General features: G+C 44.4%; 1 protein-coding gene across 1 annotated transcript in view; it reads left to right on the top strand.

Moving 5' to 3' along the window:
- The window catches only part of LOC129841361 (teneurin-3-like), a 527,857-nt gene that overhangs the window by 242,146 nt on the left and 260,035 nt on the right, over positions 1 to 25,676 (top strand). Inside the window, exon 4 of the mRNA XM_055909600.1 lies at positions 5,894 to 5,982. The gene's annotated coding sequence lies outside the window, so the exon portion shown is untranslated. The remainder of the gene's footprint in view (positions 1 to 5,893; positions 5,983 to 25,676) is intronic.

Below are 25,676 nucleotides of genomic sequence, written 5' to 3'. Positions count from 1 at the left end.
TCATAATCGAGAACAAGCCCTCTTGATTTGTTATTATTGGTGTGACGCGGGTTATGATTACGTTATTATGAAATCATAATAATTCTATTTCTCAGTCTGTTATTTGTCAGTCATTTCTTAATATAGAATTATCCCGTTGTCAAACTGGCTAAGAGAGAGGAAAAGAAAACAACTGTGATCATTGCTCAAATCTGTTTCCGCTCTACCAGCCTCACCGGGTAGAACTTTCTAAGAAGCATCTAATGCTTAAATGGGGTCAGAGGAAGGTTAAAAAGCGCTACTTGAGCACAGTCATAAATATTTCAACTCCTGACTAGAAAAGACTTGCAATGTTCATGAGGGGGATTGGGTTTGGGGGGGTGTTATTCGTGTCACTTCCCCACCGCCACAGCAAGGCACAGTTTGCCCTCACAAGTGCTAGGGCTCCTCCTCTGAGTCATCCAGCCATGTATACCCTCCCACATGCAACATTCATGGGAAACACTCACTCACCTCAGCATCACCCGGAGGCCATTTTAGTCACGCCCAATGCTTTCTCATTTTCCTCTCCCTCTCCTTCTCCTTTACATTGTAGGCTACTGTGTGAATTCACAATGCTTTCATTTTACTTTTACTTTCCATAGAATTGTATTAATTTATATGAAATTAAAATAAAAGATATATGAAGGACCCCCCCCACAAAAAAAAGTTTTTATGTTTGTTTTGCTGTAATAATGTATTGTAGGAGGTGAATCCACAAACTCACAAGGAAGCTACAGAACCAGATGTACAAGATGGAAGACGGATAATAATCTTGAAAAGATTCAGAAAGTCGTCCAGTCGAACATCCTCCTGAAAGTCCATTAACACACAGACTGAACGTTGAATAGACTCTCTGACATTCGTATTCAGATTCTCTTTACTCACTTCGAACCAAGGCCGTTCCAATCCCACTCCTTCTCAACCAACATGTTCTTGCGTTTGTCAAACACAAACGCCATGACTACATTCCAATACATGTATTTCTTTCTGGCAGTTTTGTTGTTGTAAAGAAGTTACACGTCCATAGGCTTCTCTTGAGTACACTGTACAATAAGGGGTGTAACGGACTTTGTACGCCTATCCTGTGCTGTTTCATTTCGATGCTACGGTTAAGGTTTCAGTCGTCCACTATATCCTCCTAAACGCTTATTAACAATCTGACTGAACATTGAATAGGCCGACTTACTTTCTTATTAAGGTTCTCTTTAATCACGGCCGTTCCAATCTCACTGCTTTTCAATCAATGTTTTCTCCCATTGTAATATGATGACTGCGTTCCAATAAATGTATTTCTTTCTGCCTGTTTTGCTGTTGTAATCAAAGTGACACTTTCAGAGGCTTCTTAATACAAATTGCGTATAGTAGTCTTTGTATGCCTATCCTATGCTACTTTCTTTTGGCCCGATGGTTAAGGTTTCAGGTAATGGAAAAGGCTACATCCTGAATGGGTTTCAATAGTGAAGCAAAGTTACGGTTGGGTGTCCTCTCTCTTAGCCTATTTCAAGGTGAATTGTGTGACAATGGTTTTTCTGATGCCACTACTCCTCCACGGCAGACGGACACACTGCAATCTCTTTCTAACAGGGTGGGGATTGATGTCGAACAGGAGACGACAAGAAAGAGGAAGAGAGAAAGAGAGAGGGGTAGAGGGCGAGGGCAGAGAAAGAGGGAAGGGAGAGAGTGGGAGAGAGAGAGTGACCTGAAAGAGCTAGGAAACAACGATCACTCTTTATTTGCTCTCCCGTCCAACTTCAGTCCTGTCAACAATCCCAGCTAATTAAAACCAAATGAAATGCCCACAATACGATCTAGAACAAATCTATGCTGTAGATATTAGGATAGTAAGGACTAAATCGGCTTTAAGTCTCAAGTAAAAGTCTATTATATTATGCTAAGGCCAAAGAATTTCTGTTTTTAAACCTCATCCCTAATAAAAAGGCGTATTTGTCATGATAAACAATAATATTAAATACATTCAATACATTGTTTCAATAATTAATAATAATTAATTCAGTTTAGGTTCTTGGCCTATTTTGAAAATTAAGATCCAATACAGCAAAGTTAAAGGTCCAATACAGCAAAGTTAAAGGTCCAATACAGCAAAGTTAAAGGTCCAATACAGCAAAGTTAAAGGTCCAATGCAGCCATTTTTATCTCAATATCAAATCATTTCTGGATAACGGTTAAGTACCTTACAGTGATAGTTGTTCACCATTTTATTTGAAAACAAACAAAAATAGCTTCTTAGCAAAGAGCCATTTCTCAATCCAGAATTTAGCTAGGACTGTCTGGGAGTGGTCTTATTGGGGAGGGGGAAAAATAAAAACGAGCTGTTATTGGCAGAGAGGTTTGGAACTCTCTTATTGGTCTTTTAACTCACTTACCACCTGGTGATATCACCAGGCAGACCAAAACACCATCCCACCAAAAGAGGTTGAAATTTCAGGCGGTCTTTTCAAACAGCTCTAACACTAAAAGGGCATTATCATAATATTCCCAATGTCACGATATTATTCCAACCTCATAGTGTGGAAATATATATAAAACACAGGGAAAATCACGTTTTTGACTGCACTGGGCCTTTAACTACAACATTTTACACAGTCCTGCGGTTGGCTCATGTGTTTTATTCATAGGAGTTAGCAGAGAGAGAAAATATGGTGGTCGGGATATTTTACTTCAACATTATAAGCTAATCGTATTACCATTCCTTATGTCGCTGTCGACATTGTGGAGAAACTGATTAAAGGATTAACAGTAATATCATCAAGACCATGAAGCATCATCAACAACAATAACAATCTGTCTCCGAGCCTCCCATTCAAACTTCATTTATTTATATTTAACGTTTCATGTTATTTAATGATTTTCTTTTAATCCTGAGGACAGCTTTGAAATGTCACAGCCGAGGAGAAACCTCGTTATGTGCTCCCACTAGGATTTGTGGCAGGAGTGCATCGTAAGGGTGTCGTTGGCGTGTGTCACCATCAAACGGAGTCAAATAATTACACCTTGTCAGGTCAACGAGAAGAATGTGAAAACGTCAATTGGCTTTATTTCATTCTCAAATCTCAAAAGGGTTTTACTTGTGCATATCAGAGAAGACTTTTCACCAGCTATATTAATATTGGTACTTTTAAGGTAATTTCTCTAGGCTTTTCATACGGATAATTATTTTGTTCCCTCTACCTTTCTGTACCTCTGCCTTTTTTTTTTCCTGACACCATTCCAGCAGTCCACATCAGGGATGTTTATATTAAAATAGGATTCTGGTGCCTTGAATTCTGATTCACTGCAATCGGATTTATTTTGACTGTCCAAAAAAAATCGCAATTTGTTATGTCTGAATTTCCGTTGACTCCTATCAGAGAGGTTAAGAACGTTCTCGCCCAGCAATTAAAATAAACATTCTTCAAATTGGCATTTATTTGATCTTATGAGCGAGATAAGTGCCCTTTTCTCCCAGCCCTTTTCCCTAACCACCATCCCCTCTGAGTGGATATTTCATTATTCCCGGATAATAATAACTTTCATCGGGAATGTCAAATCCAATCCCCTGAGAGAGAGAAAGAGAGAGAGTTTTGCTTGATGCAGGAACAGGTTTAAATGGACGCCCCCGAAGGGGGACACAAGGCTATTATTTGGAAAGAATCAATAATATTGGAAATGAGTTGGGGATCGTGTTTAGTCTTAGCCTTTCATCTGTACGAGTTTAATATGAGGTGTTCTGGTCCGACACTGGAGTAATATGGATGTGTTGGAATCCATCAGGGCTGGGCCTAAAGGGTAATAACATAAGGCCCTGTTTCAAGGCAATAAAAGCAGAGTACATGGTGGATTGTGGAGGCGCTAACATTTATTATAAGTCTGATCATAGACTTAACTCGCGCTGCGTAAGCACTGAGCAAACAAAATATGTCCCCCTGTGAGACTTCCCAAGCACCTGTCCCCCAATTCATCTGGATGCTTAAATGATGAACATGACTTGGGTGTTGTTTGAACACTGCATTAGTTTATTGAAAGCAGTGGGTGAGGAAAAGAGAGACACGTTCTTACACAGACATTTCCAGGTGTGTGCAAACATTTATCAGACACATAAAATTCAATGCAATTCAATGTTGCATGCCAATCACAAGTAGTTATATTAAATAGTCATACAATGAACGGTAGCAATTCTAGTTAGAACGGTGTGATTGACTTGAACCGAAAGGTTCAGAAGACCCTGATCAACATGGAGTATCTGTTTGTTCTCACTTTGACCTTCAACCCCTGCTCAGCATGTTTGGTCTATTGATTGGAGAACAAGAATCAGTTGGTGATGTTCTATTTTGCTCCACACGTTACATTTTGCTGTGTTAAATCAACGCTTAAAGGGTTCAGTTTAACACTATCTCCGAGCACATATGGTCCCACTCTACAGAGTGAAAAAGTACTCATTTTGAGTGTTAATGTAACACACCGTAGTGTAAAGCATGTACACTGCATTACACTTGTCAGTGTTGCTCAAATGTAACACTATGGGGTAATTAACACTCACTGTGTTATCTCTATTCAACACTAGTGTTGATCTAGAGTTAGTGTTTAACAAAAACACTGTTACAGTAAGTCATTTTGGGTGTTGTTTTAACACTGTATGGAGTAAAGCCTCATTAATATATTTCCCATGCGGCCTTTTCTTTTCGAGTGAATTGTTACCACCCATGACTGTATTTGTTAGTGACAGAGACATGATTATTGAATTCTTTCCTTTTAAAGGCCTGTGGCTTTTACCAAATTAGTTTCATTAAAATTAAACTTCATGACAATACATTGCATATATCATAAGTCCTTACTGATGGCCTCGGTTTACCCTAACACGTTGGTGTTAAAAAACTCTTGGTTTACAGGCCACATCAGGCCTGCAAATCACATTATGCTGGCGTACCAAGTGACGTGCAATTCCTATTGGAATCCTATTGGAACAACAATAACTCTGGTTTTTAACACCATTACTGGGGGTTATTTTACACTACTGAGTGTTAATTTCACTCTTACAGAGTTAATGTACCTCCTGAATCAATACAATAAATGTTTACCTGAAAAATCAACACTGGACAATTTGCTGTGTACGATAGTATAGGCCTCTATTATTTGGCTTACATGGTAAAACATATTCTATAGTCTCAACATGTTCTGTGGGGGGTAGATAAAAAAGTATTTCTGCCACCCTCTGCCCATAGGCATCACCCCAGACCAAACAACCTCAATGTGTCCCCCACTGAAGGGTCCGCGCTCACACTTAAGTGTCCCTTCACTCACCCAGACAGCAATGCTGGTCCAGACACTCTCCAGATTAGGAATCAAGCCAACGCTCAGTGGTTGCCTATGGCTCAGTATTCCAGCAGAGTAAAATATATGTTAGACAATGATCCTCTCTCTCTCTCTTTCTCTTCCTGTACTGCAGAGAAAACAAGCCTATTAGGGGGCAGCGAGATGTTGTTTAGCTATTGTCTCCTCTAAATTGCATCTTTCTTCCTTTCTTTTCCCCTCTGACCCATTCCTTTCTATTCTCTCTCTCTCTCTCTCTCTCTCTCTCTCTCTCTCTCTCTCTCTCTCTCTCTCTCTGTCTCTGTCTCTGTCTCTGTCTCTGTCTGTCTCTCTCTGTCTCTCTCTGTCTCTCTCTGTCTCTCTCTGTCTCTCTCTGTCTCTGTCTTTGTCTCTCTCTGTCTCGTCTCTGTCTCTGTCTTTGTCTCTGTCTTTGTCTTTGTCTCTGTCTCTGTCTCTGTCTCTGTCTCTGTCTTTGTCTCTGTCTCTGTCTTTGTCTCTGTCTTTGTCTCTGTCTTTGTCTCTGTCTTTGTCTCTGTCTCTGTCTGTCTGTCCTGTGTGTGTGCAGGAGGGAAATGAAACCAAGCCGTCCATCCACCTAGACCACTGTGGAGCTGTAGAGATGACCATGAGGATTTACACAGAATTACCCAACAGGTATAGTACCATGCTATTAAAAAGCCGACAACACTGCCGAATGTCCCACCGCACTTTGAGGTTCCAGAAGGGGATTATCTGTGTTCTATCCGAGGAGCATCAGTAAAACACTCCAGTCCAATGTTAACGTTCCTCTCGGTGAACAGCTAATTTCATCTCTCGACTGTTGTTTTTGTATTTGTACCGAACATAACTGACTGCAAAAGGTAATGCCCATACACAGAGCTTCACCAGCTCTGTTGAGGTCCTATATAATAGTGGTCGGTGGATTGTTTGTCCAGATCTGTAATATGCTAACTAGCAATCCTACCACCCATCAAATAATTCAAAGCTGCACCAATGTTCAGTATAAACGGAGAGGCCAGGTGTGTCATTGTGCATGGAGACATGAGACAATCAGCTCAAAAAGCTCCCCCACTGATCTTGTTAAGGGACAATACAAGTATCCTACCTAGACTATCCTACAACACCACAATGCAATGAATCATTGCATTATTGTTTTCAAGTGAGTACAACATTCTACCCTAGGCTGTAAACTGCGGTGAAAATGTCATGAAATATCAGAGGAAAAGCCCTGTGATTTGAATATGTCGTTACATTCATTCCATTTGAATCAGTTGTGGATCTGCTCTCGGCAGTTTATGAGGTCCAGAAACACACAGTAGCTGGTCAGTCTGGATGTATACTGAACATAACTATAAACGCAGCATGCAACAATGTTAAAGATTTGACTGAGGTAGAGTTCATAGAAGAAAATCAGTCAATTGAAATAAATTCTATGGATTTCACATGACTGGGCAGGGGCGCAGCCATGGGTGGGCCCGGGAGTGCATAGGCCCACCCACTTGGGAGCCAGGCCCACCCACTGGGGAGCCAGGCCCAGCCAATCAGAATGAGAAAAAGCCGGATGTGGAGGTCCTGGGCTGGCATGATTACACCCGGTCTGTGGTTGTGAGGCCGGGAAGGTCTGCTATCGACAGTTTATACGGTCCAGAATCGCACAGTAGCAAGCCAGCCTGGATGTATTCTAAGTTCTGATACTGAGATGTCTGTTGCACATCATCATTCTCCCAAGTCGTCCGATAATAATGTGGCCAGATATGCTTCCAGCAGGCCAAGTTATTCAGGAAAGCTTGCCGTGCGTTCTGCCTCCTCTCCGATCCGATTGGCTGTCCCTCGTACACCTAGAACACCTCGTACACCTAGAACACCTAGAACACCTCATACACCTAGAACCTAACGCTTCAATATAGCCTCAATATTAGTCATTTAACTTGTTTAATGTGTCACCTTTTATGTGTATCATGAACACAGCCAGTCACAATGTTGTGATGTGATTAGGCTACTTCAGAGGTTTACTGTAGGCTACCAGAGCACATTTGTCCAACATGTAGTTCCCGCATCCAAACTGTGCAGATGTTGGGGTTGAAATTGCAAACCATGATGTTGAAGTGCCCGAAGTTGCTTTGTTTTTTGGTTGTGGTGCATGAGCACAGAAGCCTGTTGGGGAAAAATGTGTTGCATACATAATTAAGCAATAAAGCACGAGGGGGTGTGGTATATGGCCAATATACCACGGCTAAGGGCTGTTCTTAGCTGTGGCATGGTGGCCATATAACACAAACCCGAGGTGCCGTGTCGCTATTATAAACTGTTTACCAATTAGAACAGTAAAAATACATTTTTGGCCATACCCTGATATACACCGGCTTTCAGCCAATCAGAATTCAGGGCTCGAACCACCCGGTTTAAAAAATATAGCATCAAAATGTTGAAAATGGGTTTTCCACCTAGCTGATCATTGTCTGCAGCCGGCTTTGATCGTAGTGTAGGTCTAATGAAACAGCCAGGGAGAGTTAGCTCGCCTATGGAGGTCAGAGAACCTTCTGGCCCTTAGCCCTGCGTGGCATCGACTGTGCCACAGAAGTGTGCTGAAGTTTGTAAACACAGCATACTGTTATTGTTTTGTGGTTGTGAACATCATGTTGAGTTCATTCTATGGGGGGGGGGTGACATTTTTCCTACAGTACAAGGGGAGGGTCGTTTGAAAATATTAGAAGAGTTGGGGAGGGGGGGGTGTAAAAAAAATAGAAGACATTTCCAGCTGTCCCTAAGCCTAGAATACATGGACACCTTTCAGTACCATTCACACCCCATTAGACCATTAAAAGGGTAATTGGTTATAATTAAGTCATTATTCGCCATGGAAACCTGGGTGTGTAAAGGCAATCTCCAGACTGAAATTACAGCCGCCCTGTTGTTATGGGTTACACGTTGTAAACTTTTTAAGGTTTTGTTAAAGGCTTGACGCCTAAAGTATTAATTGTACATCTATCATTACTAAATAAACACTTACAGCTCGACAGAACATTATTGACATTGTATACAATATTTATTTTGTATAGAATCTTTAATAATTCAGAATATGTCTCAAGTATTGTGAAGTGCAGACGTATTTGCGTCATAATTCCTTTGACATTTTGAGCGATGGAAGTCTTATTATATTCATGTCTGCAGCTTTTGTATTAGAGCTGCTTTTTTTTCTAGGCTGGCCAGTGTTATGAGTGTAAGGTAGCTGCTCTGCATATTAGTGGATGTGTGTGTGTGTGTGTGTGTGTGTGTGTGTGTGTGTGTGTGTGTGTGTGTGTGTGTGTGTGTGTGTGTGTGTGTGTGTGTGTGTGTGTGTGTGTGTGTGTGTGTGTGTGTGTGTGTGTGTGTGTGTGTGTGTGTGTGTGTGTGTGTGTGTGTGTGTGTGCACGTGTATGTGCGGACGTGTGTGGGTGGGTGGGTTAGCCACCAAGGTGGGCTCTGACCTCTTCTTTACCTGTCACGGGCAGCTGATGCCCAGCAGCTTATGAATAAACATCTGGCCAGCCTCAGGTTTTCCTCTTAATGCTGTCCATCAGGGTCTGCCACAGAGGTGTGTCCGCGCATATAGGAGCCTGTTAAAGAACACTGAACTGAGCTCCCGTTCCTTACTGCAGCCACACATTGTGGATTCTTCAGCTGGATTCTCTCTCTCTCCCTCGCTCTTTCTCTTTCTCGCTTGATGTCTCACTCTCTTTCTGTCCTTTCTTTCTCTCTCTCTCTTTCCGTTCACTGGATCTCCCTAAACCCCTCAAATTCATAAAAACAGTTATCTCCCAGCCGGAGGACACTGTCAGCACGTTCTCAGGTCTAACACACACAGAGCCTTAATGGAGTCTTTGCTGGGTAAAGACCAGTTTAGACGGAAAGGTAGAGTGCCAGTGTCCATGGCCCACCTCGCCGCGTGAGGATGGAGTCAGCTCGCAGTCCTCTATACTATCCTTCCACTAGTATAGAGGACACTCTCAGACCAATATCCCATCTGATCGTTTACAGCCTACAGTTGTATAGAGGACACTCTCAGACCAATATCCCATCTGATCGTTCTACAGCCTAGTTGTATAGAGGACACTCTCAGACCAATATCCCATCTGATCGTTCTACAGTCTACAGTTGTATAGAGGACACTCTCAGACCAATATCCCATCTGATCGTTCTACAGTCTACAGTTGTATAGAGGACACTCTCAGACCAATATCCCATCTGATCGTTCTACAGCCTAGTTGTATAGAGGACACTCTCAGACCAATATCCCATCTGATCGTTCTACAGTCTACAGTTGTATAGAGGACACTCTCAGACCAATATCCCATCTGATCGTTCTACAGCCTACAGTTGTATAGAGGACACTCTCAGACCAATATCCCATCTGATCGTTCTACAGTCTACAGTTGTATAGAGGACACTCTCAGACCAATATCCCATCTGATCGTTCTACAGCCTACAGTTGCATAGAGGACACTCTCAGACCAATATCCCATCTGATCGTTCTACAGCCTAGTTGTATAGAGGACACTCTCAGACCAATATCCCATCTGATCGTTCTACAGTCTACAGTTGTATAGAGGACACTCTCAGACCAATATCCCATCTGATCGTTCTACAGCCTACAGTTGCATAGAGGACACTCTCAGACCAATATCCCATCTGATCGTTCTACAGTCTACAGTTGTATAGAGGACACTCTCAGACCAATATCCCATCTGATCGTTCTACAGCCTAGTTGTATAGAGGACACTCTCAGACCAATATCCCATCTGATCGTTCTACAGCCTACAGTTGTATAGAGGACACTCTCAGACCAATATCCAATCTGATTGTTCTACAGCCTACAGTGGCATCGGCTTTCTCGACCCGTACAACATCACAAAGGTTTTGACCAATCACAGCGAAGAAAAGAAGCTGCATGCAACCCTCTTCATACACAGCCCTGTACGGTCCAGAGGATTTCCTCTGCTATAATGAGATCTGACTCTGAGTTGAGCACCCTGCTGAACGTTCCACTGTGAGGTCAACGACCAGCAGTGTAGAACGTCTGAACCATCTGGACCTCTGGTCCACACCTGCTCACGACTCACCTCAGGTCAAGACCTCCAACGTTGACCACCTGACGTTATGGTTGACCCAACTGCAACTACACCGATTGACCTTCCCTCCGTCTGTCTTCGGCCTGTCATCATTTCGTCATCCGCTGTCTATGAAACGCTGTGACACCATGACTGACGATGGTTGTGAAACAAATCGGAAAGGAATCGAATAGAAAAATTGTGTCGCGGAAAGAATCTGCCTGTCCGCTGCAATATCAAAGTAGGATACAGTTCTTTATCGGTGCTGGTGCTTTGGCTCCGAAGCTCGAAGCTCACGACGGCCAATGAAAGAAGAATAGGGAGTGGATTTGGTGGCGCCCCAGCCTCTTGTCATTCATTCATTAGTGTTGTGTCCATTTGTTCTCTGTAAAACATGTTTTTGGGCAGCCCCCATAACTAGCCAGCCGTCTATTATAGACTGTCTCTGCCAAAGCCTTAAAAGCTACTGAGACAATTACTCCTTTGTAATGCGAGTTGCAGACATCATAAATGTATAACTTTAATTGTGGTTAATTGCCCGCGGGGCGACTGGTTGTGCATGTCTAATACTGTAACTGTCTCCAGTCCTGATTTATCCCCTTTGATTAACTTCAGGCTGGGGGAAAGCGGGAAAGGGGAAATGTATGGAGGGTTTACAAGCTTTTAAAGAAAAGAAGGACTATATCGCTCTATTGTACATGTGCCTTTGGAGGGCTGGGGAGGGGATTAGTATGCACTTTGCAGACTATATAGAGCATGTTTTTTTACGATTGCATTACCTTCCCGTTCTGAAACCATGGGTCTGTTTTGAATATGCTATTCTTGTTGCCTGTGGTCCAAGCCTTTTCTCCCTGCTATTGTTCCAGTCCAGGCTCTGTTGACTCTGTGGGCCTGCAGTCCAAAGCCTTTTCTCCCTGCCATTGTTCTAGTCCAGACTCTGTGGGCCTGCACAGTGGAATTCGTTTGACTCCCTGGCTGCTCCTGACCCTCTGACCCACCAATTGAGTCCTCTCTTTAGCCCCCGCTAGCACTCTCTCTCCCTCTCTCTCGCTAGTGCTCGCTAGCACTCTCTCTCCCTCTTTCTCTTTAGCGCTTGATAGCACTCTCTCTCCCTCTCTCTCTTTAGCGCTTGCTAGCACTCTCTCTCCCTCTCTCTCTTTAGCGCTTGCTAGCACTCTCTCTCCCTCTCTCTCTTTAGCGCTTGCTAGCACTCTCTCTCCCTCTCTCTCTTTTTAGCGCTTGCTAGCACTCTCTCTCCCTCTCTCTCTTTAGCGCTTGCTAGCACTCTCTCTCCCTCTCTCTCTTTAGCGATAGCTAGCACTCTCTCTCTCTCTCTCTCTCTTTAGCGCTTGCTAGCACTCTCTCTCTCTCTCTCTCTCTCTTTAGCGCTCGCTAGCACTCTCTCTCTCTCTTTAGCGCTCGCTAGAACTCTCTCTCCCTCTCTCTCTTTAGCGCTTGCTAGCACTCTCTCTCTCTCTCTTTAGCGCTCGCTAGCACTCTCTTTCTCTCTCTCTCTTTAGCGCTCGCTAGCTCTCTCTCTCCCTCTCTCTCTTTAGCGCTTGCTAGCACTCTCTCTCTCTCTCTCTCCCTCTCTCTCTTTAGCGCTTGCTAGCACACACTCTCTCTCTCCCTCTCTCTCTTTAGCGCTTGCTAGCACTCTCTCTCTCTCTCTCCCTCTCTCTCTTTAGCGCTTGCTAGCACTCTCTCTCTCTCTCTCCCTCTCTCTCTTTATCGCTTGCTAGCACTCTCTCTCCCTCTCTCTCTTTAGCGCTTGCTAGCACTCTCTCTCTCTCTCTCTCCCTCTCTCTCTTTAGCGCTTGCTAGCACTCTCTCTCCCTCTCTCTCTTTAGCGCTTGCTAGCACTCTCTCTCTCTCTCTCTCTCCCTCTCTCTCTTTAGCGCTTGCTAGCACTCTCTCTCTCTCTCTCTCCCTCTTTAGCGCTTGCTAGCACTCTCTTTCTCTCTCCCTCTTTAGCGCTTGCTAGCACTCTCTCTCTCTCTCTCTCTCTCTCTCTTTAGCGCTTGCTAGCACTCTCTCTCTCTCTCTCCCTCTTTAGCGCTTGCTAGCACTCTCTTTCTCTCTCCCTCTTTAGCGCTTGCTAGCACTCTCTCTCCCTCTCTCTCTTTAGCGCTTGCTAGCACTCTCTCTCTCTCTCTCCCTCTTTAGCGCTTGCTAGCACTCTCTTTCTCTCTCCCTCTTTAGCGCTTGCTAGCACTCTCTTTCTCTCTCTCTCTTTAACGCCCGCTAGCGCTCTCTCTCTCTCTCTCTTTAGCGCTTGCTAGCACTCTCTTTCTCTCTCTCTCTTTAACGCCCGCTAGCGCTCTCTCTCTCTCTCTCTTTAGCGCTCGCTAGCACTCTCTCTCTCTCATTTTAGCGCTTGCTAGCACTCTCTTTCTCTCTATCTCTTTAGCGCTCGCTAGCTCTCTCTCTCCCTCTCGTTCTCTAGTGCTCGCTAGCTCTCTCTCTCTCTCTCTCTCTCGCTAGCACTCTCTCTCCCTCTCTCTCTTTAGCGCTTGCTAGCACTCTCTCTCCCTCTCGTTCTCTAGTGCTCGCTAGCACTCTCTTTCTCTCTCTCTCTTTAGCGCTCGCTAGCTCTCTCTCTCCCTCTCGTTCTCTAGTGCTCGCTAGCTCGCTCTCTCTCTCTCTCTCTCTCTTTCTGCCTCTCTCTCTTTCTCTCTCTTTAGTGCTCGCTAGCTCTCTCTCTCCCTCTCGTTCTCTAGTGCTCGCTAGCTCTCTCTTTCTCTCTCTCTCTTTCTCTCTCTTTCCCTCTCTTTCTCTCTCTCTCTCTCTCTCTAGCGCTAGCTAGCACTCGCTCTCCCTCTCTCTCTTTCTCTCTCTCTTTAGCGCTCGCTAGCTCTCTCTCTCTCCCTCTCGCTCTCTAGCGCTCGCTAGCTCTCTCTTTCTCTCTCTCTCTCTCTCTCTCTCTCTCTCTTTAGCGCTCGCTAGCTCTCTTTTTCTCTCTCTCTCTCTTTAGAGCTCGCTAGCACTCTCTCTCTCTCTCTCTTTAGCGCTCACTAGCACTCTCTCTCTCTCTCTCTTTAGCGCTCGCTAGCACTCTCTTTTTCTCTCTCTCTCTCTTTCTCTCTCTTTAGCGCTCGCTAGCACTCTCTTTCTCTCTCTCTCTCTCTCTTTAGCGCTCGCTAGCACTCTCTTTCTCTCTCTCTCTCTCTCTCTCTCTCTCTATCTCTTTAGCGCTCACTAGCTCTCTCTTTCTCTCTCTCTCAATTCAATTCAAAAGGGCTTTATTGGCATGGGAAACATGTGTTAACATTGCCAAAGCAAGTGAGGTAGACAATACACAAAAGTGAAACAAACAATACAAATTAACAGTAAACATTACACATACAGAAGTTTCAAAACAATAAAGACATTACAAATGTCATATTATATATATACAGTGTTGTAACAATGTACAAATGGTTAAAGCATACAAGTTAAAATAAGTGAGCATAAATATGGGTTGTATTTACAATGGTGTTTGTTCTTCGCTGGTTGCCCTTTTCTTGTGGCAACAGGTCACAAATCTTGCTGCTGTGATGGCACACTGTGGAATTTCACCCAGTAGATATGGGAGTTTATCAAAATTGGATTTGTTTTCGAATTCTTTGTGGACCTGTGTGATCTGAGGGAAATATGTGTCTCTAATATGGTCATACATTGGGCAGGAGGTTAGGAAGTGCAGCTCGGTTTCCACCTCATTTTGTGGGCAGTGTGCACATAGCCTGTCTTCTCTTGAGAGCCATGTCTGCCTACGGCGGCCTTTCTCAATAGCAAGGCTATGCTCACTGAGTCTGTACATAGTCAAAGCTTTCCTTAAGTTTGGGTCAGTCACAGTGGTCAGGTATTCTGCCACTGTGTACTCTCTGTTTAGGGCCAAATAGCATTCTAGTTTGCTCTGTTTTTTTGTTAATTCTTTCCAATGTGTCAAGTAATTATCTTTTTGTTTTCTCATGATTTGGTTGGGTCTAATTGTGCTGTTGTCCTGGGGCTCTGTGGGGTGTGTTTGTGTTTGTGAACAGAGCCCTAGGACCAGCTTGCTTAGGGGACTCTTCTCCAGGTTCATCTCTCTGTAGGTGATGGCTTTGTTATGGAAGGTTTGGGAATCGCTTCCTTTTAGGTGGTTGTAGAATTTAACGGCTCTTTTCTGGATTTTGATAATTAGTGGGTATCGGCCTAATTCTGCTCTGCATGCATTATTTGGTGTTCTACGTTGTACACGGGGGATATTTTTGCATGATTCTGCATGCAGAGTCTCAATTTGGTGTTTGCCCAATTTGGTGTTTCTCTCTCTCTCTCTCTCTCTCTCTTTAGCGCTCGCTAGCTCTCTCTCTCTCTCTCTCTCTCTGTCTTTAGCGCTCACTAATGCTCTCTCTTTCTTTCTCTCTCTCTTCTTTCTCTCTCTAGCTTTTTCTCTCTATTTATTTTTCTTTCTCTCTCTCTCTCTCTCTCCCTCTTTCTCTCTAGTGCTCGCTAGCTCTCTCTCTCTCTCTCTCTCTCTCTCTCTCTCTCTCTCTCTCTCTCTCTCTCTCTCTCTCTCTCTCTCTCTCTCTCTCTCTCTGTGTTAATTTATTTTATTAGAAATATTGGCTTGTGAACATTATAGTAGTATATTCCTCATATCTTTACTCAAAGAAGTCCATTAATAGAACATGAAAAGTTCCCAGCTCTCGGTTGGGCTATACACTGGGGTCAAAGGTTGAAGCCAAGAGCCCATCTGGAATGTAACACACGCACACATTGTCCCAGTGTACAGTAACACCTGTCAGCCAGTCATGTCTCCAGCTCGGTGATGGAGCGTTGATAAAGATGTTTGGTCCACAGCCGACTGCTCCGTCTGTCTGTCACACACCGATCCACTGCAGAGTGAAGGCTCTATCCCGTGGAACAGCTGTGTGAAAACACCACCAGACACCGTGAGGTCTCCCTACAGCTTATCACAACACAGGCTACACTGTGGTGGTGTACAGTCATGATCAAATACTTTGGCAATTCATCCCTGTGCTGGAGTTTGGCTGAGACCACAGGGATTCTCCTTCCCTCCTTTGGTCCTACTATCCTTCCTTCCTCCACTGCGTCCCTCCGTGAGGTTGTCACTGTTATGTACAGTGTTTGAAAGGAAGAATTCAAGGCAATATTTCAACCCCTCCATTCCGCATCAGGTCAGTGGTATCTCAATGAAGAGCAGTAGGACCTCACAACCAAGTTGAGAACTCCATTTGAAGTTACCGGGAAGCCTTCAGATTCCTATAACAGAAGGACAGGAGATTCACTGATGCTATTTAGCTTCATGCTACAGCCTTAGCCAATTAGCATCACCGATAGCGTTGACATCTGCTTTGGCATTGAGCTGCCGCAACAACATTAGCATACGCTCAGCAAAGTCAATAGCCCAGCCGCTACGCTAGTTTAGTTTTAGGCAGTGGACCGCTTTGGATGTTGCCATTTGACATGGTTTTTGGCTCAGTACACAGAGAGACTGCTGCATCACAGAGAGGCCACACTTTGATAGTTTGATAGCCAAAGATATCGCAATACAGTAGGCCTATGCCCGCCACTCCGTGTGTGCCTTAGCATCGAGCATACTGGGAGTTTGATAGCTCGGCTTGATTCAAGCTGGTTCAATCACGTTTCAAGAGAACAGAGGGCGAAACAAGGCTGCTTTTTTTTATACACAAAATGGAGAGTGTATCCAGTGTGTGGTGGGTATTTTTGCTGTGGTTTTTTTTCTTCGGGCATGCACATGTCGTGTTTGCAATTGATTGGCGCAGAAGCTGGCAGTACATGTGTGTGACCAAAGCTACCTGAATTGAGACATCTGCTCAGCCAATGAGATTAATGAGCGATGAGGCACACACGCGACACACATGCATACAGTCACACACACACATTTTAGCTGCTGCCGTCCATTTAAACTAGCGCTGTAGGGGAATGTGGACCTAACGTATGTCTTTGGTACAAAGAAACTCATTTGTAAACTCAATTTAACTTTATCAAAGAATGCAACATACATTAAATTGAATCTAGAATGCATGTATCTCTTGCATCTTTTGATGAACTTAAATTGAGTTTACAAATGAGTTTTTGGAAAGCACTCAGCTAATGGTAATTAGCCTTTTTTTTCTTGATTTTAAGTGTTTGAGGAACTGGCTGTCTTTTGGTAAAAAGCTATCAAATTAAATTGTTTGCAATCTGTTTTATTTTAATGTGCCTTCATTGAAGCTTATCTTTTAAGATACTGAACAATAAGTAGGTAATTGTAGGCACTATTATATCTAATTGAATTGTTATCAATAGCTTATTTCATTGTTCACTGGTACAATTTGAAGATAATATCCCCTTTGTTGGATTGAGTTGTTTTAGCTCTGGGGTTGGCCTCGTTAGACACTTAGGCCTGGTGTGTTTATTGAGGGTGTGCGTGTGTGCGCTTGTGTGCGTGTGTGTGTTTATTCTGGGTATGAGTGTGTGTTTACAGACGTGTGTGATGAAGGCGCCATCATAAGAGGATCTCCCTCTATCCAGCCTGGTGGTTATTGCTGCTGTCTCTCTCCCTGGGTCTCTCTGCCTGGGTCTCTCTGCCTGGGTCTCTCTGCCTGGGTCTCTCTCAGCACGGCCCTGTTTAGACAGTTGTCTGTCTGTTTGCCTTCAGTCTGGACACAGACCACCATACTGTACCACTGTCTGCCATGGACCTGGGATGGAGAAGTTGTGGATATAATGGAGGCCAATAGAAACAGGGGGTAGCCCAGGAAGACTGGTGGTCACCAAGAAGTCAGCTGATGAGGAACCACACATAACGTATAGAGTCTTAGATATCCATGGAGAGATGGAGAGATGGAGAGGGGGAGAGGGGGGGAGATGGAAAGAGGGGGAGATGGAAAGAGGGGGAGATGGAAAGAGGGGGAGATGGAAAGAGGGGGAGATGGAAAGAGGGGGAGATGGAAAGAGGGGGAGATGGAGAGAGGGGTAGATGGAGGTATGGAGAGAGGGGGAGATGGAGAGAGGGGGAGATGGAGAGAGGGGGAGATGGAGAGAGGGGGAGATGGAGAGAGGGGGAGATGGAGAGATGGAGATGGAGAGATGGAGATGGAGAGATGGAGAGATGGAGAGATGGAGAGATGGGGAGATGGAGAGAGGGGGAGATGGAGAGAGGGGCAGATGGAGAGAGGGGGAGATGGAGAGAGGGGGAGATGGAGAGATGGAGGTATGGAGTGAGGGGGAGATGGAGTGAGGGGGAGATGGAGTGAGGGGGAGATGGAGAGAGAGGTGGCGAGAGGGAGAGAGGGAGAGATGGAGGGGGAGAGGGAGAGAGTAGGATTACATTGAGAGAGGAGAAGTGAAAGAGAGTAATAAACACATAGGCAGACGTAAATAGGCAGTGGTTGATAGACTATAATATACAGTAGTGTATATGTTAGATGTGTGTGAATCGTTATCGGTCTGTAATTCGATGTGAGCTTGAACGTGAAAGTGTATGTGAGTGTCCGTTAGTGTATGTGTGTGGTGCAATAGAGAGAACTTGACAGGGCGTGTGTCTGTCTGTATGTGACTGTGAAAGACGGATGAGTGTCTGTATGTGACTGTGAAAGACGGACGAGTGTGTGTGTGTGGTGTCACAGAAGATGGATTTAGTAAGATATGTGGTAGCAGACGAGGAGGCAGTGACCTGTGGAGAACTACCATTAGACACGGAATGTTCCGCACTAGGGACGTCTGCCTGGTTGTAAATTAAACCTGGCCACTTGCCGTCTTGAAAACGTCATATGCCACAGGAGATGGTCACACTCATTCTGAGGCTTAAGGCCATAAAGCACGTGTGTGTGTGTGTGTGTGTGTGTGTGTGTGTGTGTGTGTGTGTGTGTGTGTGTGTGTGTGTGTGTGTGTGTGTGTGTGTGTGTGTGTGTGTGTGTGTGTGTGTGTGTGTGTGTGTGTGTGTGTGTGCGTGTGTGTGTGCGTCCCTAGACCTACTTCTTCATAACCACATACCAGCTTTTTTTACTCATTTTTTTCTCCCTCCATTAAACTCGCAATTTCCAATCATCTTCGTCTGGATAATGATCATTAGGCGGAAATGTAAAGTGAGGAATTATGAGAAGAGGCCAGTGTAGGTGATAGAAAGATGAACAGAAGCCTCCCATCACCCTGCTGTCATCTACCTCTGGCCAAAACGACGTGCAGCTCGCTAAATGACTTGCCCAGTCAGCAGGATATTGATTTGATATCGGGGGAATGAAGTCAAGGTTGACGAGGGCACTTGCCGACCTGCCAACTCACGTCTCTGCACTACTTTTACAGACGCTGTCTGAAAGGTGTCCGGGCCGTGAGACTACTCTCATAGTTACAGTACACCTCTCTGCAGGGCAGACAACACCTGACTGGAAAAGTGTGCCGGCCAGTCACTGTGTTAGGAGTCTGTCTAGTAAATTACTAGGCTCTACAGAGTTTTACAGAGTTTACAGAATATACTTACGCTCAGTGTCTTGCAGTTTGAATTCCAGATAAAACCACACAATTATGATATTGAAAATGTTTTGCTGCCTTGGGGTTAACTTTAGAAAAATAAGATGACTAAGAAACATGAAAATGAAATAATGAATATTTGTTTGTAGATGGATAAATGAAACACTGAATAACAGTGAGAAATAATGAATTTCAGGTCAATTAACATCCTGAGCTAACTGGGAAGAACAAATAGCAGTTTAATTAATATATTCAGAAAATAAGAATCCGTAGTTATTTGTGTTGTGAACAGGTGTGATTTAAGATTTGAAGGGGCCTGCGTGAATCGTTCTCTGTCTGTAATTCGTCGTGGGTAGTGGACTAACGTTCTAACTCTGATCAAGGCCGGAGTTGGAGTTCACCGGGATCTATTTTCCACATTTCTTTCTGTCAGAAATGTCGCTTAGATCCATCAGTGTTTGTGTACAGTATGTACTTCTAAGAGGACAAGGCGAGACGCATACACGGGAGGCAGACGGTTTGAGTCGTTGATATTTATTGAATCAATCCAAAAGGGGTAGGCAAGAGAAAGGTCGTGGACAGGCAAAAGGTCAAAACCAGTTCAGAGTCCAGGAGGTACAGAGTGGCAGGCAGGCTCGGGGTCAGGGCAGGCAGAATGGTCAGGCAGGCGGGTACGGAGTCCAGAAAACAGGCAAGGGTCAAAACCGGGAGGACTAGCAAAAGAGAATAGAAGCAGGAGTATGGGAAAACACGCTGGTTGACTTGAAAGACATACAAGACGAACTGGCACAGAGAGACAGGAAACACAGGGATAAATATACTGGGGAAAATAAGTGACACCTGGAGGGAGTGGAGACAATCACAAGGACAGGTGAAACAGATCAGGGTGTGACACGGTGGCCTTGGTCTTCTTGTCACAACGTGTGTATGTGCGTACAGTACATACCACACAGTAGCAACAACTCATTTGACAGCTTCATAGTTCTCCATAAACATTTAGAAAAATCAATATCACCCGATAATGAAAAATACGGCCAATTCTTCCGTCTCTGTAAGCAAAAATCGAAGCTCATCAAAATCTGTTATTGTTGCGACGCATCGCCTTGATGGGAATTTGTTTAGAAAGAAAACACTTTGGCCAGTGAATTGATGTGGGGCCCTCATTCGATACACTTAAAAAACATACATTTCGTTATCTTTCTCGAACGCAGCCTTTGTGTAACGAGGCCGAGCATACAGGTGTGGCTGCTGAACACAGCTGATTCAAGGAGGTTGGACAGATGTGTTGTCTGGGCGCTGCGATACGTTGCTGAATAAGCAGGAAGCAGGAGATTGTTATCTCAGACAAACGTCCCTTCTTTGTTTAGAGCTGAATCAGGGTCCTCTTGGGAGACAAACCTGGAGAATGTTCTGGAGAAAAGGTGTTTCTTCCGTCAGGACCGCTGTTTTCAGGCTTTAACAAGACACAGAGGAATAGGTGTTTGAGGACCACGGCTCTGTGCGCGCACACACACACACGCACACACACGCAGACACACACACACACACGCACGCGCGCACACACACACACACAGCTAAAATAAGCCTAGCTGAATCACCTCAGCACACAGTGTACTGTACATCAGTACATTCTCATAACGTTCCCTTGACATTTAGATTCATATTTCTCTCCATTCAACAGGAACCAAAACCTGCATCCAGCCTATATCTCTCTCTGACACCAGGGGGAAAATAAGGCCTTTGTTCTAGCAACACTCCTCTCTCTCTGTGTCTCTCTGTGTCTCTCTGTGTCTCTCTGTGTCTCTCTGTGTCTCTCTGTGTCTCTCTGTCTCTGTCTCTGTCAATTCAATTCAATTCAATTCAAGGGGCTTTATTGGCATGGGAAACATGTGTTAACATTGCCAAAGCAAATGAGGTAGACAATACACAAAAGTGAAACAAACAAAACGAATTAACAGTAAACATTACACATACAGAAGTTTCAAAACAATAAAGACATTACGAGTGTCATATTAAATATATACAGTGTTGTAACAATGTATAAATGGTTAAAGCACACAAGTTAAAATAAGTAAGCATAAATATGGGTTGTATTTACAATGGTGTTTGTTTTTCACTGGTTGCCCTTTTCTTGTGGCAACAGGTCACAAATCTTGCTGCTGTGATGGCACACTGTGGAATTTCACCCAGTAGATATGGGAGTTTATCAAAATTGGATTTGTTTTCGAATTCTTTGTGGATCTGTGTGATCTGAGGGAAATATGTGTCTCTAATATGGTCATACATTGGGCAGGAGGTTAGGAAGTGCAGCTCGGTTTCCACCTCATTTTGTGGGCAGTGTGCACATAGCCTGTCTTCTCTTGAGAGCCATGTCTGCCTACGGCGGCCTTTCTCAATAGCAAGGCTATGCTCACTGAGTCTGTACATAGTCAAAGCTTTCCTTAAGTTTGGGTCAGTCACAGTGGTCAGGTATTCTGCCACTGTGTACTCTCTGTTTAGGGCCAAATAGCATTCTAGTTTGCTCTGTTTTTTTGTTAATTCTTTCCAATGTGTCAAGTAATTATCTTTTTGTTTTCTCATGATTTGGTTGGGTCTAATTGTGCTGTTGTCCTGGGGCTTTGTGGGATGTGTTTGTGTTTGTGAACAGAGCCCTAGGACCAGCTTGCTTAGGGGACTCTTCTCCAGGTTCATCTCTCTGTAGGTGATGGCTTTGTTATGGAAGGTTTGGGAATCTCTTCCTTTTAGGTGGTTGTAGAATTTAACGGCTCTTTTCTGGATTTTGATAATTAGTGGGTATCGGCCTAATTCTGCTCTGCATGCATTATTTGGTGTTCTGCGTTGTACACGGAGGATATTTTTGCAGAATTCTGCATGCAGAGTCTCAATTTGGTGTTTGCCCCATTTTGTGAAATCTTGGTTGGTGAGCGGACCCCAGACTTCACAACCATAAAGGGCAATGGGCTCTATGACTGATTCGAGTATTTTTAGCCAGATCCTAATTGGTATGTTGAAATTTATGTTCCTTTTGATGGCATAGAATGCCCTTCTTGCCTTGTCTCTCAGATCGTTCACAGCTTTGTGGAAGTTACCTGTGGTGCTGATGTTTAGGCCGAGGTATGTATAGTTTTTTGTGTGCTCTAGGGCAACGGTGTCTAGATGGAATTTGTGGTCCTGGCGACTGGACCTTTTTTGGAACACCATTATTTTGGTCTTACTGAGATTTACTGTCAGGGCCCAGGTCTGACAGAATCTGTGCAGAAGATCTAGGTGCTGCTGTAGGCCCTCCTTGGTTGGTGACAGAAGCACCAGATCATCAGCAAACAGTAGACATTTGACTCTGTCTCTGTCTCTGTCTCTGTATCTCTCTCTCTCTCTCTCTCTCTCTCTCTCTCTCTCTGTCTCTGTCTCTGTCTCTGTCTCTGTCTCTGTCTCTGTCTCTGTCTCTGTCTCTGTCTCTCTCTCTGTCTCTGTCTCTGTCTCTGTCTCTGTCTCTGTCTCTCTGTCTCTCTCTCTGTCCAAGGCATGTTTACTGTATGTTCAGTTTAATGTGTGAAATGGTATTTAAAGTGTTCAGTGTGACTGCAGCAGGAGTGACAGAGCTGTGTGCCAGCCATCTTTCTTTCTGACTGATGGCTGCCCGCCTGACTGCCTGAATCAACGCTCCCCCTTCCTTTTTTTCAACCTCTTCCCCTACCTCTCTCTATCCTCGTCTTCCTCCTCCTCCTTATATTCTCCTCGTCCCTCTCTCCCTCTCTCTTCATCTACACTCTGATGAATGTAATAACATTGATGAAAGGGAAAAGGCTCTGTTTGATATTCAACCTTGTGTCACCGCCAGATTTGAACAACAGTTTATTACCTGAGGGAGAGTTAGAGCGGTTTATTACCACTTGTTGGCTCAGTGTACGATTAGGCTCATGTGTACGCACGCATACACAAACTCACACAGGCATACGCCCACACACACCGAACGCACACACAAACTCGCGCACACACAAACACACATAGGCATACGCCCACACACACACCGAACGCACACACAAACTCGCGCACACACAAACACCCACAGGCATACGCCCACACGCACACACAATCTGACACAGGCACACACACGCGTGCGCGCACACACACACACACACACACACAATCAATCAGTCTTAGGTATTTATAAAGCCCTTCTTACATCAGCCGATGTCACAAAGTGCTGTACAGAAACTCAACCTAAAACCCCAAACAGCAAGCAATGCAGACGTAGAAGCACAATCCGACACACACACACACACACACACACACACACACACACACACACACACACACACACACACACACACACACACACACACACACACAATGTACTTACAGTGTATTTTGTACACATATCAAGTCATTACTCCCTTTGTACAGCCATCATTCACAGCATGACACAACTGGGCCAGGATGATACAGTTTACAGGACAGAAAGTCTTCTCCGTCAATCTGCGAATAGTCTGTCTGTCTGTCACAACTGGAGGCTTTTACTTTTTATAGACTTTCCTTGAACCATCAAAATCCATCACTTTACATTACATGAGAAAGAGAGCACTCAGTCGAGAGAGAGAGAGAGAGATTTCTCGGAAACTGGTGCTGAGATAGAACAGGCCCTGCAGTGGACAAGAGTGTTTGTGCAGGAATGTGTATGGTCAAGCGTGAATGTGCAATAACAGTTCACTTTACTACCTGTGGTTATTGTCAAATGTCATCAGCGGAGTTACTCTACTATAACACACAGCGGGAGGGAGCGAGGGACATCTTGACGCTATGATATCTCTGTTTTTCTGTCCTCCCTCTCTGTCATCTCCTGCTATTGCTCTTCTTCCTATCTCTATACACCATAATAATGAATAATAATATACCCTCTCTACCTCCCTCTTTCTCTGTCGTCTCCCGCTATTCTCTCCATCCTATCTCTATAGTGTACCTTCTACCTCCCTCTTTCTCTGTCGTCTCCCGCTATTCTCTCCATCCTATCTCTATAGTGTACCTTCTACCTCCCTCTTTCTCTGTCCTCTCCCCTCTCCTGCTATTCTCTCCATTCTATCTCTATAGTATACCTTCTCTTACTCCCATCTTTCTCTGTCCTCTCGCTTCCTCTCTTCTCTCCCTCTGTCATTCTATCCACGTTCTCTTTTTTTCTTAGTTCATACCCCTTTCTCTCTCTCTCTCTCCCTCTCTCTCCCTCTGTCTCTCTGTCTCTCCTTCTCTGTCTCGCTCTTTCTCTCTGTCTCGCTCGCTCTCTCTCTGCCTGTCTCTCTGTGTGTCTCTCTCTCACTCTCTCTCGCTCTCTCTCTATCTACCGCCCCACCCATCTCTCTGTCTCTCTATTTGACTCTTTCCATCATCCCTTCATGAAAAGTCCAGCGGTGGTGGTTACCAACCTGTCATCCTTGCCAGGTGAATTACACCCCATCACCCGGGCGACTGCCACACACGGGCCACACTATGATGAATAGGTTAGCTAAGTCAGACATTTTAAGGGAAATAAGACGTTTGTTTTAGACTGTTAACCCTTAGTTCCCTCATTTGAGTGATGTACGGTGCAAGGAAGGGAGAGAGTGTGATGCATCAGGGAATGGGGAGGGAGGGTTGGGTTTGGAGACAAACCCGGTTTAGGGTAAGGGGTAGGGTTTGGGTTAGGTGGGTCTCTAAAAAGGCAATAAGATGCCATTTTGGTTGAACAAAGTGTCAGCGAGGGATACAGAATTGTACATCACAGTGGCTCAATGATATGAGATGGGGAGAACAGCCAGCATGAGAATGTGGGGCGGCTAAATGTGAACGTGTCAGTTGGACATCTTAGCTATCGTCAATGTGATTCTTCCAATGTGTCATTTGTTAGATGGCTTTTATGACTTGATTACTGAATATTTGTTGTACAGTGAAGTGGTTCTATCTACGACTCATCATGACAGAAAGAGTTGAAGCGGTTACTATGTACGACTCATCATGACAGAAAGAGTTGAAGCGGTTCTATGTACGTCTCATGACAGAAAGAGTTGAAGCGGTGCTATGTACGACTCATCATGACAGAAAGAGTTGAAGCGGTTCTATGTACGACTCATCATGACAGAAAGAGTTGAAGTGGTTCTATGTACGACTCATCATGACAGAAAGAGGTGAAGTGATTATATGTACGACTCATCATGACAGAAAGAGGTGAAGTGGTTCTATGTACGACTCATCATGACAGAAAGAGGTGAAGTGGTTCTATGTACGACTCATCATGACAGAAAGAGGTGAAGTGGTGCTATGTACGACTCATCATGACAGAAAGGCCAGAAAAACTGACAGAAATTGTTTGCTTGATAGCAAGTATATGGTGGGCATGATTGCATAGAAAGTCAAATCAAGTCTCAGCTAAGTTGTTCAAATGCAAGAACTTACATTTGGAGATACAAATAGCAAGTTATTCAAATGTAAGTTTTGACAGTAATTGTAAGGTTCAAACCAGCACTTTGCATGTAAATGGGCTGGTGGGAAAGAAAACTGCACTTTGCATTCAAATGCATTTAATACCAGTACAACAAGTTCTCACATGCAGTTCAATTGATTTACAGTATAATAATGCCATGGCCAGAGTATTATCCTGTTACCATAGCGACCTACCGCCTCCCGCCGTCGCTTCCCATTGGTTCCTCATTAGCGGTCACTTTTATCCCATGATTCCTTATAATGGCCGCTCGCCACGCCAAGTGTGTCATCAGCCTCCCGTACCGAAACTGAAAGCATGGCACCGTGTCGTACAATTACCCAGACTTCCCCACTCCC

The sequence above is a fragment of the Salvelinus fontinalis genome, chromosome 42, assembly GCF_029448725.1.
Source record: "Salvelinus fontinalis isolate EN_2023a chromosome 42, ASM2944872v1, whole genome shotgun sequence".
Classification (NCBI taxonomy): Eukaryota; Metazoa; Chordata; class Actinopteri; order Salmoniformes; family Salmonidae; genus Salvelinus; species Salvelinus fontinalis.
Note: the sequence above shows the minus strand (reverse complement) of the source record. Positions and strands in the feature narration are given on the sequence as shown.